The sequence below is a fragment of the Anser anser genome, assembly GCF_964211835.1.
Source record: "Anser anser genome assembly, contig: HAP1_SCAFFOLD_75, whole genome shotgun sequence".
Lineage (NCBI taxonomy): Eukaryota > Metazoa > Chordata > Aves > Anseriformes > Anatidae > Anser > Anser anser.
The window spans coordinates 783,165-797,548 of NW_028153982.1; the positions used below are offsets into that span (position 1 = coordinate 783,165).

Below are 14,384 nucleotides of genomic sequence, written 5' to 3' on the forward strand. Positions count from 1 at the left end.
CAGAAATCGTTATGGAACACAAAGCTATCAGGTAATAAGATGCTTTAATACCTGCCCCGGTGAGGTGCTTCCCATATTGAGCAAGTTCCATTTGCTCAGGATCTGCTTTGCTTTTTCCTTCAATGCGGAGGATAAAAGAGTTTAAGGCTACAAAGTTCAAAGGCAAAGAAGGGCCAGAACGTGCAACCATGTCTGTTTTCGTTAATTACGTGATGGTATTCTGTATTTCCCACTAGAAAATTAACACATTGAGGGGCTTTTTAGTCTAATTTTGGTATTCTGTTTTTTTCTGCCATCTGTTTATGGTATGAAGTCCTCCCTGTGTTGAGTTCAAGTTCACCTTCCTCTTTGGCATGTGTTGCTTAGCTTGACACGTGTATGTGTTTGTAAAGCATGCATCAGCATCTTAATGTGGGGGGCCAGTTTCTGTCAAAAATGACAGAGGATCAAAGGCCTCGTTGTTAACATTATATCAGCTTTGTAAAATGAGATTGTGTGAGGGAGATAAGGAGGGCTTAAAGGCTGCATGCACTGCACATTGTAGCCTTTCTCTCTGTCTCACGGGACACGAGGAAATAAACACACAAAGAAAACAAGTACCCAGCTTTCTTTCGTTTCTTCTCCTGCCAGCCAGACGTTAGGTCAGGAATGGGAGACTAGAATATGACTCTACAAATTTGGATTTTGTGGAACAACTTAATAAATTTTGTGGGACATCACTGCAGGGGAGAGGAAGCTGGTACAACAGTTGCATACACTCTCTTGTCTTACTATACCTGCTGCTTTTCCTTTCCTAGAGGGAGCAAGACTTTAAATACAAAAGCTGTCAACATTTGTGAATCTTACTAGACTTCATACAACGTCTTAGAGTATTGCTTGCACTTGGGATCGCTCTGTGTCTGAGTTTCCCTCGTCCTGGATTATGATTTACTGTAGCCATTCACTTTCTTTGTTCCTTTGTATGGATTGTTGGTAGACGGAGTTTACTATGTGGAAGATATTGCTGAGAATCCAGGCAATGGCAGTGTAATTCTGCTGGCCAAATACAGTTAACTGTGTAGAAGGGCCGTGGAAATGAGGAAGAGAACGTGGATTTTTCATGAGGCAGAGCAAGACTGTATCAGTTCTCTCTTCCTTTTACTCTAGCCAACTTTAACATGTTTGCGAAGCCTTGGGATGGGAAAGTCGCTTCCCCCAAGAAGAAGGCACTGAAACGTAAGGCACCTGGCAGTTTTCCCTCTGCTGTAGCAGCTGTGAAACCACGGACTGCCTCCGACGCTGACACAATGGGACCTCCAGCCAAAAAAGCAGCTATGGTAAGGACAGGGGCTAATGCAGAAATGGATCCCTTGTAAAATTTATACCCTCCTCTAGGAGAAAAGATGGAAAACTCAAATGTTCTACAGGCCTTCTGTTTCCTTTTAAATCCAGTAGCTGCCTAGAGAATTCTTGTAGTACCCTTCCATATTTATTAGATTAATGGCACTATTTACTTAGTCGTCTGTGATTCTGTGATTTCTCTGGTGTGGAGGATTTTGTCCATTAATGCTGTGTTCTTAAAAGACACAAGATCATTAGTAACCTCCAAGTGAATATTAACTTTCTTCAGGAGCACCTTGGTTTTGTATTTTGGCTAAGGCTCCGCAATGCCAGAGGAGAAGCAGCATGGAGGAAAAAGCTAGTAAGGAATCTTTTACCCATGAGTCCTAAACACTGTTTTGCTGCTTTCTAGGCTGTTCCAGCCACGCTGGAGCACGTCCCAGCCACCAGACTTGAAGAAAATCCCCAAAACAGGTGATGACCACAACTTGTTCTTTTTCTCAATCGGTGTATATCCCCAGTGAAACATAAGTTCTGTCACAGGTGGGGAAAAAAGGAGGGTTCTGAGATAATTAAAGCCCAAATCCATCAGAGGATAAGTCACTTATTTATCTTATAAGATAAATAAGTCACGTGAAATGACTTTCTAGCAGCTAGCAGGAATGCTTAATTAGACTTACTTTCTTTAAATGCTGCAAGTCGGTACAGCTTTCCAGTGACTTCTTGCTCTGTCTGAATACCTAAATGAGGATGAGGTGAAGTTCTTCTACTTCCTCGTGAGGTGATAAATGATGAGTAGTGTCCTCTGCCTTTTGGTCCTCAAGAATGCCACCCGAACAAACATACCAGGTGACAAGAGTGCAGGGAGAGCAGAGGGAAGTGATGGCTGCAGATCAGCTTCCTGTAGTGGGGAGCAAACTCTGCTGAGTGTGCCGTGAGAAAAATGACTAACTTAGTAAACAGATATTTGCAGATGGAGACTTCTTAACATTTTTACAGGAAAATTAAGCAAGGTGGCAAAGTGCCTCTTGCTACAAAAATTGAACCATCTCTGCTAGACTCCGGGTGCTCTGGCTTCACAGAGAAACCCCCAAACTGAAAAATGTACCTGCTAATATATTGGGCTCTAAATGTAGCCCTGGGTTAATTGAATAACAATCCCTGGGTAAGATTGAAGTGCAGGAGGGGTTGGCTACGGTTTTAAGAGCCGGTTTGCAGAAAAGGGATTTCCCGTTAAGAAATGGCATATACTGATCGTTCTCTTCCTTGCTCTGCCAAGACCTGAAGCACATCTTGGAAGCCAGGCAGAATCCGTGGAGCCAATGGAGTTCTCAAGCTCGACTTCAGCTTCTTCCCAGCTAGAAGAAGCAAGGACACGCCGGCTGAGTTCCACAGGCAACGCGCCCGTATCTGTAGACGAGGATTTAGAGATGCTACTTTGGGAACTCTCAGACGGCATACTGGAAGCCGAGCTCGACTTGGACCCAGGGAAGGATGAGGATGACCTCCTCCTTGAGCTTTCCAAGATGATTGATGATTGAACTGCATAGTCCTATGGTATATTAAAAAAAAAAAAAAAAAAAGAAAAAAAAGAAAACAACTCTTCTTCTTGTTGGATACCCTGAGGTGATCCTTTTTCTAACTGAGGCTTTGCAATGAGACTTAAAGCACAGTTGGAACTGGTAGAAATTGGCAGGATCTGCACTCAGTTGTCCTAAGTTTTCCTGCTGGTCAGAGTTAAGGTCTTGTGCATGGTTCCGTAACTATAGGTGGCTACCTTTGATATCAAGAGGACAAAGCACTTGTTTCTTTTGGCACAGAAAGATGTCCATCGGCACGCTGTGGTGGCTGTGAATTGACATAGTGATGGAGCGATGCTCTGAAGGCTTAAACGGAAAGCTTCTTCCTTCCGCCCCCTCTTGGCACAGCTCGATGTTGGGCACATTGTGAAGCCTGGGTGTTCTGATTTCTCGAACAGTTGATACCCAAATCCCGGAGTTACTATGTCAACTCTTGACTTTTATTTGTGTATGCCATTGTTTTGGCTGTAATCTTTTCAGATGATGAAGCTGTAGGGGCGGGAGGGAGCAAAATAATTATTCTAGCGTTGTGGACCAAACATGCTGCCAGGAGTGGTGGTGGTGGGGTCAGCCCACCCGGCCTTACTTTCAATTATCAGGAATGATAAAATGGTGTGAAAAGCAGCAGCTCTGCGATACGGCTACGCTACCCCCACTCCCTTCTCTTGTGCTGTACCAAAGTTCCCCCAAGCTTTGGTTGGTGCTTTTTGCTGGTGACAGTAGGACTCCAGGGCGAGTAGTCGGGACTCTCCTGCAGTAACTGGGTCAATTAAGGGTTGGTTTAAGTGCCTCCTGGTTTTTAAAATTGCTCCCCTGAGCTGCTGGCTCTGCTGCCTGCTACAGCAAATGTTCGGGTGCCATCAGCGTCGCACTTGGGCGTGGGCACTGACCCTGCGGAGGAGAGCTGAGACTCGCGTGTATTGTGTACCCTGCCGCCAGTGATTGTTTTCCCCTAGCAGATCTATTTTGAATCATTTCCCTAAATTTTAGAGGAACTTTAGGCTCTTTGTGCTATGATTTGTGAAGCTGTAGGGGCCCTCAGGCATTTGCTGCTGGCAGAGGAAAACCGCTTGTCGAATTTGTTGTAAATACTTTCTGTTTGGACAACAACGCCTGTGTGTGTGTGTGTGTGTGTGTGTGTGTGTGTGTGTGCACGCGTGCGTGCTTTGACGACCCCCTGCGACGCCCCAGCTCCGCGAGGGAAGCTTTGAAGCGGCTCTGGGAAAACCTCTGCGGAAGAAACCGCTGCTAGTGACTTGCGGAAAAGGGACTCCACAATCAGTGAGATTGTAAAGTAGGTATGTTTATTCAGCGCTGGGCAGCACGGGAGGTCGTGGGCATGAAGATTGATGACTCTTCCTCGTCACCGCTAGTTGACCTCTTGTCTTTGCACAGACTCTGTTGCTCCTTGGCTCTTGTCCACCTGCAGGACCAGTTTCTCCCAGTTTCTTAAGACAGGTTCACTCTCTTATTAGGAGACTGACCTTGGTAAGGGGCCCAAGGCTTCTTGCTTTAGTTAATTGGCACAATGCACCATAGTTAGCAAAGACGCTAAGTAGCATCCTAGTTTAACGCTGTCAGCGCTCTATCTCTACTTGATAAGATTCTCCTAACTCCCTCTCTCACTGGAGCCCACGCAGCCCTCCGTCCTGCCGAAGGACTTCACGGGGACTTCTGCCGGCTCCGGGTGCCCGCACACAGACAGAAATGGCTTTGAGAGAAAACAATCATGAGGAGGAGAGCTCAGAGACTGCGGCCGGCTTCGGCCACCTTCCCCTCGCTTTCCCTCTCCGTGTTCAAACCGAGCACTGTTCTGCCGTCAACCTTCGCTGCCTCTGCCCGCGGCGCCGGGCTTTCGCGGGTGCCATTGCTCCTCTACATATTTTATCCTTCCTTTTGTAAGGAATGGTCCAGCAATTCGTGTCACTAAGGGATTTGAAGGGTTACCATCGAGGCCCGGGTCTAGGTGATAAGAGAACAAAGGGGTTTTTAGGGAAAAGTGCTGACTACTGCAGGGGATGTTGCTAGAGTTTCTGAAATCCGGCGCAGAGGCTCCCAAACGAGGAGGAAGGGGGAGCTGAAGGACAATTGAAGGACAAAAGCCTGAGAGGAAGACAACCAGCATTCAGCCCGAGCAAGCCCCGAGAGACCACCAGAGACTGGTACGCAGGCGCCCCTGGGAGGAGTTTTGGATTCCGGAAACCAATTCTAATAACCCTGCCTCTTCTCGAAGTAGTAATGAATATGTATTAGCCTGGGAGCATCAAAACCAGCCGCCTTACGTAACAGGCGTGCGTCCTGGGGGAGCAGAGACTCCCGGCGCACCCAGCGCTGCTTGCTTGCCGCTATTCGTTTAATAAATTGTAAACTTTGATTGTAATCCTATTTGGATTTATAACAGCCATTTATAACACTTTTTATATTTGTATTTTATTTAAGGCTGTCTTGCCCCCCTCCCCCCCCAGCCTCGCTGCTCGCCAATAAAGCTGGCGCAGGGGCTAAGGGATTTGAAGGGCCTGCTTGTACACCTAAGGGATTTGAGGGCCTGCTTGTACACCTTTGGGGACTGCCTCTTTTGGGGGGGCGTGGGGGGGTGTTAGGAGCTGCTTGTATACTTTTTTAGGCATTCCTCTGAGAGGGGGTTGGGAGCTTCGTGTATACTGGGGGGGGAGGGCCTCCCTCGAGGTGGAAGCGGGGGGGGTTGGAGCGTTTCTACACTGTAGGGGCCTGCCTGTACACTTTTGGGGCCTGCCTTGGAGGGGTTGGGAACTGCTTGTACACCTTTGGGGCCTGCGTCTGCGCGGGGCGGGGGGGGTTGGGGGGTTGGAGCTGGTTTTAACCTTTCGGGCTTGCATCTGGAGGGGGTTGGGGCCTGCCTTTGGGGGGGTGGTTGTGAGCTGCTTGTATACTGTAGGGGCCTGCTTGTACACCTTTGGGGCCTGCGTCTGGGGGGGGGTGGGAGCTGCTTGTACACTGTTAGGGCCTGCCTTGGGGGAGGGGTTGGGCATGTGCCTTGGGGGCATGGGGTTGGGAGCTGCTTCTACGCTGTAGGGGTCTGGGTCTTGGGGGGTTGGGGCTGTTTGTACACCTTTGGGGCGTGCCTCTGGGGAGGATGGGGAGTTGCTTGTACACCTTTGGGGCCTGTGTCTGGGGGGGGGTTGGGGCCTGTGCCGGGGGGGTTGGGAGCTGCTTGTACGCTCTAGGGTCCTTTGGCAGGCTTTGGGGCCTCCCTTTGAGGGGGGCAGTTGGGAGCTGGTTGTACACCTTTGGGGCCTGAGTCTGGGGTGTGGGGGCTGGGGCTGAGGCCTGGGGCCTGGGGCATGCATCTGGGTGGTGGTGGGGGGGGGTCCAGTTCATGGGGGGGGTGGGTTGGGAGCTGCTTGTGGACAGTTGGGGTCTGCATCCGGGTGTGGCTGGGGCCCGCTTGTAGACTTCTGCAGCCTGTGTCTGGTGTTTGGGGGCTTTTCTGTAGTGTTTGGGGATCGCATTTTGGCTTTGGGATGTGTCTAGAGCTTCTGGGGCCTAGCTGTAGTGCTTGGGGCCTGCGTCTGGGGCTTTTCTGTAGCATTTTGGTAGCGTGTTTGTGATTTGGGGTCTGTATCCAGGGTTTTGCCTTTTTTGTAGTTTTCAGCTTTGTGTCTGTTTCTTTGTTGGTTGCCTGGGGTTTGGGGTTTGGATCATTAGTCAGTGTCATTAGCGTCGGGGGGTTGATATGAAGGGTTAGGGTTGTGGTTAGAGTTGTTAGGGTTAAAGAGAATAAGGATTTTAGGGTAAGGGGATCAAGGTTGTGGGAATAAAAATGTTTTTGCACAGAGTTACATCGTTTAGAGGGAAGGAAGGTGGTATTGATATATGCTTGCAGTGATAAGAAAGCTTAACAGACAACCTTGTAAAATGCAGACAACCAGAATCCTTAGAGCAATTGGGTGGAAATCACGGTGTAAGAAACATTACCACCTCAAAGAGGAAAACAGTCAAGAAAAAAATAAAATTGACTAGTAACAGGCCAGCAGCTGTGTATTTTCTGTGAAGCACTGGATAGATTGTGAACATGGATTACCCAGTCAATGGGGAAACTGGGGAGGGTCCTGGTCACCGAGAGGAAAAAAAAAAATATATAAACTGTGTTATGGAACTAGTAGGTGGCTTGTGGGACGCCTGCCATTGCAATCGTGAATAAAAATGCTACCTCACTGAGATACTTGCCTGAGCCTATGGTATTGGTTACAGAGTGTTTCTAATAAGGTGTTAGGGTTTTAAGGTTTCAGGGCTAAGGCACTAGGGTTGGGTTTCAGGGTTAGGGTTTCCAGGGTTTAGGGTTAGGATTTTAAGGTTGTTAGGGTTGGAGTTATAAGGGTTAGGGTTTGGGGGTTAGTGTGTTAAGGTTTTAAAGTATTTTGTGGTTTTAGTGTTGATAGGGTTTTTAGGGTTAGGGTCTTAGGGTTTTAGTTATGGTCAGGTATTTAGGGTTAGGGTTTTAAGGTCTTTTTTTTTTTTTTTTAAGGTTAGGGTCTCCAGCGTTAGGGCTTTGAGAATCTTTACGTTTTGGGTTAGGGTTTAGAGGGTCTTAATTTTTAGGGTTAGGGCTTTTAGGCGTAGGTCTAGTGTGGTAAATTTTATCGGGTTAGGACTGCAAGGGTTTTTAGGGTTAGGGTTTCTAGGGTTTGTTGGGGTAGGGGTTAGGGTTAGATCCGTGGTTGCCATAGGCTTAGGGGTCAAGGTTCTTAGGGATTAGGCCTAATATTAGGGCGGAAGGCCAAAATAAGAGGGGGGGAGCCCGCCCCCAAAATCGAAGGGTTGAAGCCCAAAGTTAGGGGAAGGAACGGCCAAATTGTGGGGTCCCCCAAAATTGGGCGGAAGAACTCTTTAATATTAGGGCGGAACCCAAAAAAGGAGGGTGGGGGACTCTACAATTGGGGGGGACCCCCAAAATTGGTCGGGTCCCCCCAAATTAGGGGAGGAACCCCCAAAATTGGGTGGGTGAACCCCCAAATTGGGGGGAAGAAGACTTAAATGGAAGTGTGAAATTCCAGAATTGAATGTGGACCCCCCCCAGACCTGGGGAGGAATCCCCAAACTTGGGGGGGACCCCCAAAATTGGGGTTAAAACCCCAGATCCCGGGGAGCTAAGCTCCAAATTAAGGGAAGGAACCTCAAACATGTGGTGAGAACCCCAACATTGGGGGAAAGAACCTTAATATTAGGGTGGCAGGCCAAGAAAGGATGGTGGGGGCCTCCAAAATTGTGGGGGGCTTGGAATTGGGGGGAATCCCCAAAATGGAGGGGGAACCCCAAAAGTGGGGGGGGGGGGGCGAAGCACCAAATTAGGGGAAGGAACCCCAAAATTGCGGGGAAGAACTCTGAAATGGAGAGCTGAAAACCCGAAATTGAGGGGAAACCCCCCAAAACGGCGGGAAAACCCTCCATAAACACGAAACCGGTAATGTAACAGAGCAAAAAATGGCGTCCTACGGCAAGGTGCGAGGCTCAATTTTCTGGGGAGTGCTGGGAAATGTAGTTCTTGGCCACTGGGTTTCCGGGAGTCCATATTGTTTTCCCAGAGCATGCCGGGAGATGTAGTTCTCGGACACTGGGCTTCCGGGAGGCCATGTTGGTTTCCCATCTTTGCTAGACTCCGGGTGCTCTGGCTTCACAGAGAAACCCCCAAACTGAAAAATGTACCTGCTAATATATTGGGCTCTAAATGTAGCCCTGGGTTAATTGAATAACAATCCCTGGGTAAGATTGAAGTGCAGGAGGGGTTGGCTACGGTTTTAAGAGCCGGTTTGCAGAAAAGGGATTTCCCGTTAAGAAATGGCATATACTGATTGTTCTCTTCCTTGCTCTGCCAAGACCTGAAGCACATCTTGGAAGCCAGGCAGAATCCGTGGAGCCAATGGAGTTCTCAAGCTCGACTTCAGCTTCTTCCCAGCTAGAAGAAGCAAGGACACGCCGGCTGAGTTCCACAGGCAACGCGCCCGTATCTGTAGACGAGGATTTAGAGATGCTACTTTGGGAACTCTCAGACGGCATACTGGAAGCCGAGCTCGACTTGGACCCAGGGAAGGATGAGGATGACCTCCTCCTTGAGCTTTCCAAGATGATTGATGATTGAACTGCATAGTCCTATGGTATATTAAAAAAAAAAAAAAAAAAAAAACAACTCTTCTTCTTGTTGGATACCCTGAGGTGATCCTTTTTCTAACTGAGGCTTTGCAATGAGACTTAAAGCACAGTTGGAACTGGTAGAAATTGGCAGGATCTGCACTCAGTTGTCCTAAGTTTTCCTGCTGGTCAGAGTTAAGGTCTTGTGCATAGTTCCGTAAGTATAGGTGGCTACCTTTGATATCAAGAGGACAAAACACTTGCTTCTTTTGGCACAGAAAGATGTCCATCGGCACGCTGTGGTGGCTGTGAATTGACGTAGTGATGGAGCGATGCTCTGAAGGCTTAAACGGAAAGCTTCTTCCTTCCGCCCCCCCTTGGCACAGCTCGATGTTGGGCACATTGTGAAGCCTGGGTGTTCTGATTTCTCGAACAGTTGATACCCAAATCCCGGAGTTACTATGTCAACTCTTGACTTTTATTTGTGTATGCCATTGTTTTGGCTGTAATCTTTTCAGATGATGAAGCTGTAGGGGCGGGAGGGAGCAAAATAATTATTCTAGCGTTGTGGACCAAACATGCTGCCAGGAGTGGTGGTGGTGGGGTCAGCCCACCCGGCCTTACTTTCAATTATCAGGGATGATAAAATGGTGTGAAAAGCAGCAGCTCTGCGATACGGCTACGCTACCCCCACTCCCTTCTCTTGTGCTGTACCAAAGTTCCCCCAAGCTTTGGTTGGTGCTTTTTGCTGGTGACAGTAGGACTCCAGGGCGAGTAGTCGGGACTCTCCTGCAGTAACTGGGTCAATTAAGGGTTGGTTTAAGTGCCTCCTGGTTTTTAAAATTGCTCCCCTGAGCTGCTGGCTCTGCTGCCTGCTACAGCAAATGTTCGGGTGCCATCAGCGTCGCACTTGGGCGTGGGCACTGACCCTGCGGAGGAGAGCTGAGACTCGCGTGTATTGTGTACCCTGCCGCCAGTGATCGTTTTCCCCTAGCAGATCTATTTTGAATCATTTCCCTAAATTTTAGAGGAACTTTAGGCTCTTTGTGCTATGATTTGTGAAGCTGTAGGGGCCCTCAGGCATTTGCTGCTGGCAGAGGAAAACCGCTTGTCGAATTTGTTGTAAATACTTTCTGTTTGGACAACAACGCCTGTGTGTGTGTGTGTGTGTGTGTGTGTGTGTGTGTGTGTGCGTGCGTGCTTTGACGACCCCCTGCGACGCCCCAGCTCCGCGAGGGAACCTTTGAAGCGGCTCTGGGAAAACCTCTGCGGAAGAAACCGCTGCTAGTGACTTGCGGAAAAGGGATTCCACAATCAGTGAGATTGTAAAGTAGGTATGTTTATTCAGCGCTGGGCAGCACGGGACGTCGTGGGCATGAAGATTGATGACTCTTCCTCGTCACCGCTAGTTGACCTCTTGTCTTTGCACAGACTCAGTTGCTCCTTGGCTCTTGTCCATCTGCAGGACCAGTTTCTCCCAGTTTCTTAAGACAGGCTCACTCTCTTATCAGGAGACTGACCTTGGTAAGGGGCCCAAGGCTTCTTGCTTTAGTTAATTGGCACAATGCACCATAGTTAGCAAAGACGCTAAGTAGCATCCTAGTTTAACGCCGTCAGCGCTCTATCTCTACTTGATAAGATTCTCCTAACTCCCTCTCTCACTGGAGCCCACGCAGCCCTCCGTCCTGCCGAAGGACTTCACGGGGACTTCTGCCGGCTCCGGGTGCCCGCACACAGACAGAAATGGCTTTGAGAGAAAACAATCATGAGGAGGAGAGCTCAGAGACTGCGGCCGGCTTCGGCCACCTTCCCCTCACTTTCCCTCTCCGTGTTCAAACCGAGCACTGTTCTGCCGTCAACCTTCGCTGCCTCTGCCCGCGGCGCTGGGCTTTCGCGTGTGCCATTGCTCCTCTACATATTTTATCCTTCCTTTTGTAAGGAATGGTCCAGCAATTCGTGTCACTAAGGGATTTGAAGGGTTACCATCGAGGCCCGGGTCTAGGTGATAAGAGAACAAAGGGGTTTTTAGGGAAAAGTGCTGACTACTGCAGGGGATGTTGCTAGAGTTTCTGAAATCCGGCGCAGAGGCTCCCAAACGAGGAGGAAGGGGGAGCTGAAGGACAATTGAAGGACAAAAGCCTGAGAGGAAGACAACCAGCATTCAGCCCGAGCAAGCCCCGAGAGACCACCAGAGACTGGTACGCAGGCGCCCCTGGGAGGAGTTTTGGATTCCGGAAACCAATTCTAATAACCCTGCCTCTTCTCGAAGTAGTAATGAATATGTATTAGCCTGGGAGCATCAAAACCAGCCGCCTTACGTAACAGGCGTGCGTCCTGGGGGAGCAGAGACTCCCGGCGCACCCAGCGCTGCTTGCTTGCCTCTATTCGTTTAATAAATTGTAAACTTTGATTGTAATCCTATTTGGATTTATAACAGCCATTTATAACAGTTTTTATATTTGTATTTTATTTAAGGCTGTCTTGCCCCCCTCCCCCCCCAGCCTCGCTGCTCGCCAATAAAGCTGGCGCAGGGGCTAAGGGATTTGAAGGGCCTGCTTGTACACCTAAGGGATTTGAGGGCCTGCTTGTACACCTTTGGGGACTGCCTCTTTTGGGGGGGGGTGGGGGGGTGTTAGGAGCTGCTTGTATACTTTTTAGGCATTCCTCTGAGAGGGGGTTGGGAGCTTCGTGTATACTGGGGGGGGAGGGCCTCCCTCGAGGTGGAAGCGGGGGGGGTTGGAGCGTTTCTACACTGTAGGGGCCTGCCTGTACACTTTTGGGGCCTGCCTTGGAGGGGTTGGGAACTGCTTGTACACCTTTGGGGCCTGCGTCTGCGCGGGGCGGGGGGGGGTTGGGGGCTTGGAGCTGGTTTTAACCTTTCGGGCTTGCATCTGGAGGGGGTTGGGGCCTGCCTTTGGGGGGGTGGTTGTGAGCTGCTTGTATACTGTAGGGGCCTGCTTGTACACCTTTGGGGCCTGCGTCTGGCGGGGGGTGGGAGCTGCTTGTACACTGTTAGGGCCTGCCTTGGGGGAGGGGTTGGGGCATGTGCCTTGGGGGCATGGGGTTGGGAGCTGCTTCTACGCTGTAGGGGTCTGGGTCTTGGGGGGTTGGGGCTGTTTGTACACCTTTGGGGCGTGCCTCTGGGGAGGATGGGGAGTTGCTTGTACACCTTTGGAGCCTGTGTCTGGGGGGGGGTTGGGGCCTGTGCCGGGGGGGTTGGGAGCTGCTTGTACGCTCTAGGGTCCTCTGGCAGGCTTTGGGGCCTCCCTTTGAGGGGGGCAGTTGGGAGCTGGTTGTACACCTTTGGGGCCTGAGTCTGGGGTGTGGGGGCTGGGGCTGAGGCCTGGGGCCTGGGGCATGCATCTGGGTGGTGGTGGTGGGGGGTCCAGTTCATGGGGGGGGTGGGTTGGGAGCTGCTTGTGGACAGTTGGGGTCTGCATCCGGGTGTGGCTGGGGCCTGCTTGTAGACTTCTGCAGCCTGTGTCTGGTGTTTGGGGGCTTTTCTGTAGTGTTTGGGGATCGCATTTTGGCTTTGGGATGTGTCTAGAGCTTCTGGGGCCTAGCTGTAGTGCTTGGGGCCTGCGTCTGGGGCTTTTCTGTAGCATTTTGGTAGCGTGTTTGTGATTTGGGGTCTGTATCCAGGGTTTTGCCTTTTTTGTAGTTTTCAGCTTTGTGTCTGTTTCTTTGTTGGTTGCCTGGGGTTTGGGGTTTGGATCATTAGTCAGTGTCATTAGCGTCGGGGGGTTGATATGAAGGGTTAGGGTTGTGGTTAGAGTTGTTAGGGTTAAAGAGAATAAGGATTTTAGGGTAAGGGGATCAAGGTTGTGGGAATAGAAATGTTTTTGCACAGAGTTACATCGTTTAGAGGGAAGGAAGGTGGTATTGATATATGCTTGCAGTGATAAGAAAGCTTAACAGACAACCTTGTAAAATGCAGACAACCAGAATCCTTAGAGCAATTGGGTGGAAATCACGGTGTAAGAAACATTACCACCTCAAAGAGGAAAACAGTCAAGAAAAAAATAAAATTGACTAGTAACAGGCCAGCAGCTGTGTATTTTCTGTGAAGCACTGGATAGATTGTGAACATGGATTACCCAGTCAATGGGGAAACTGGGGAGGGTCCTGGTCACCGAGAGGAAAAAAAAAATTATATAAACTGTGTTATGGAACTAGTAGGTGGCTTGTGGGACGCCTGCCATTGCAATCGTGAATAAAAATGCTACCTCACTGAGATACTTGCCTGAGCCTATGGTATTGGTTACAGAGTGTTTCTAATAAGGTGTTAGGGTTTTAAGGTTTCAGGGCTAAGGCACTAGGGTTGGGTTTCAGGGTTAGGGTTTCCAGGGTTTAGGGTTAGGATTTTAAGGTTGTTAGGGTTGGAGTTATAAGGGTTAGGGTTTAGGGGTTAGTGTGTTAAGGTTTTAAAGTATTTTGTGGTTTTAGTGTTGATAGGGTTTTTAGGGTTAGGGTCTTAGGGTTTTAGTTATGGTCAGGTATTTAGGGTTAGGGTTTTAAGGTCTTTTTTTTTTTTTTTTAAGGTTAGGGTCTCCAGCGTTAGGGCTTTGAGAATCTTTACGTTTTGGGTTAGGGTTTAGAGGGTCTTAATTTTTAGGGTTAGGGCTTTTAGGCGTAGGTCTAGTGTGGTAAATTTTATCGGGTTAGGACTGCAAGGGTTTTTAGGGTTAGGGTTTCTAGGGTTTGTTGGGGTAGGGGTTAGGGTTAGATCCGTGGTTGCCATAGGCTTAGGGGTCAAGGTTCTTAGGGATTAGGCCTAATATTAGGGCGGAAGGCCAAAATAAGAGGGGGGGAGCCCGCCCCCAAAATCGAAGGGTTGAAGCCCAAAGTTAGGGGAAGGAACGGCCAAATTGTGGGGTCCCCCAAAATTGGGCGGAAGAACTCTTTAATATTAGGGGGGAACCCAAAAAAGGAGGGTGGGGGACTCTACAATTGGGGGGGACCCCCAAAATTGGTCGGGTCCCCCCAAATTAGGGGAGGAACCCCCAAAATTGGGTGGGTGAACCCCCAAATTGGGGGGAAGAAGACTTAAATGGAAGTGTGAAATTCCAGAATTGAATGTGGACCCCCCCCAGACCTGGGGAGGAATCCCCAAACTTGGGGGGGACCCCCAAAATTGGGGTTAAAACCCCAGATCCCGGGGAGCTAAGCTCCAAATTAAGGGAAGGAACCTCAAACATGTGGTGAGAACCCCAATGTTATAAATGACTGAGTCCCAAATAGGATTACAATCAGAGTTTACAATTTATTAAACGAATAGAGGCAAGCAAACAGCGCTGGGTGCGCCGGGAGTCTCTGCTCCACCGGGACGCACACCTGTTACGTAAGGCGGCTGGTTTTTATGCTCCTAGGCTAATACAT

The 14,384-nt window shown here is 49.4% G+C and overlaps 2 long non-coding RNA genes across 2 annotated transcripts; both read left to right on the plus strand.

The window, feature by feature from the left end:
* The first annotated feature begins 2,276 nt into the window (after positions 1–2,276).
* LOC310891056 lies at positions 2,277–5,460 on the plus strand. The gene is made up of 3 exons (XR_014577406.1): positions 2,277–2,485; positions 2,600–2,877; positions 3,141–5,460. It is a non-coding gene; the product is annotated as an uncharacterized lncRNA (long non-coding RNA).
* Positions 5,461–8,510: 3,050 nt separating this feature from the next.
* On the plus strand, positions 8,511–10,975 carry LOC310891055. Its single transcript, XR_014577405.1, has 2 exons — positions 8,511–8,639; positions 8,754–10,975. It is a non-coding gene; the product is annotated as an uncharacterized lncRNA (long non-coding RNA).
* Positions 10,976–14,384: the final 3,409 nt, after the last annotated feature.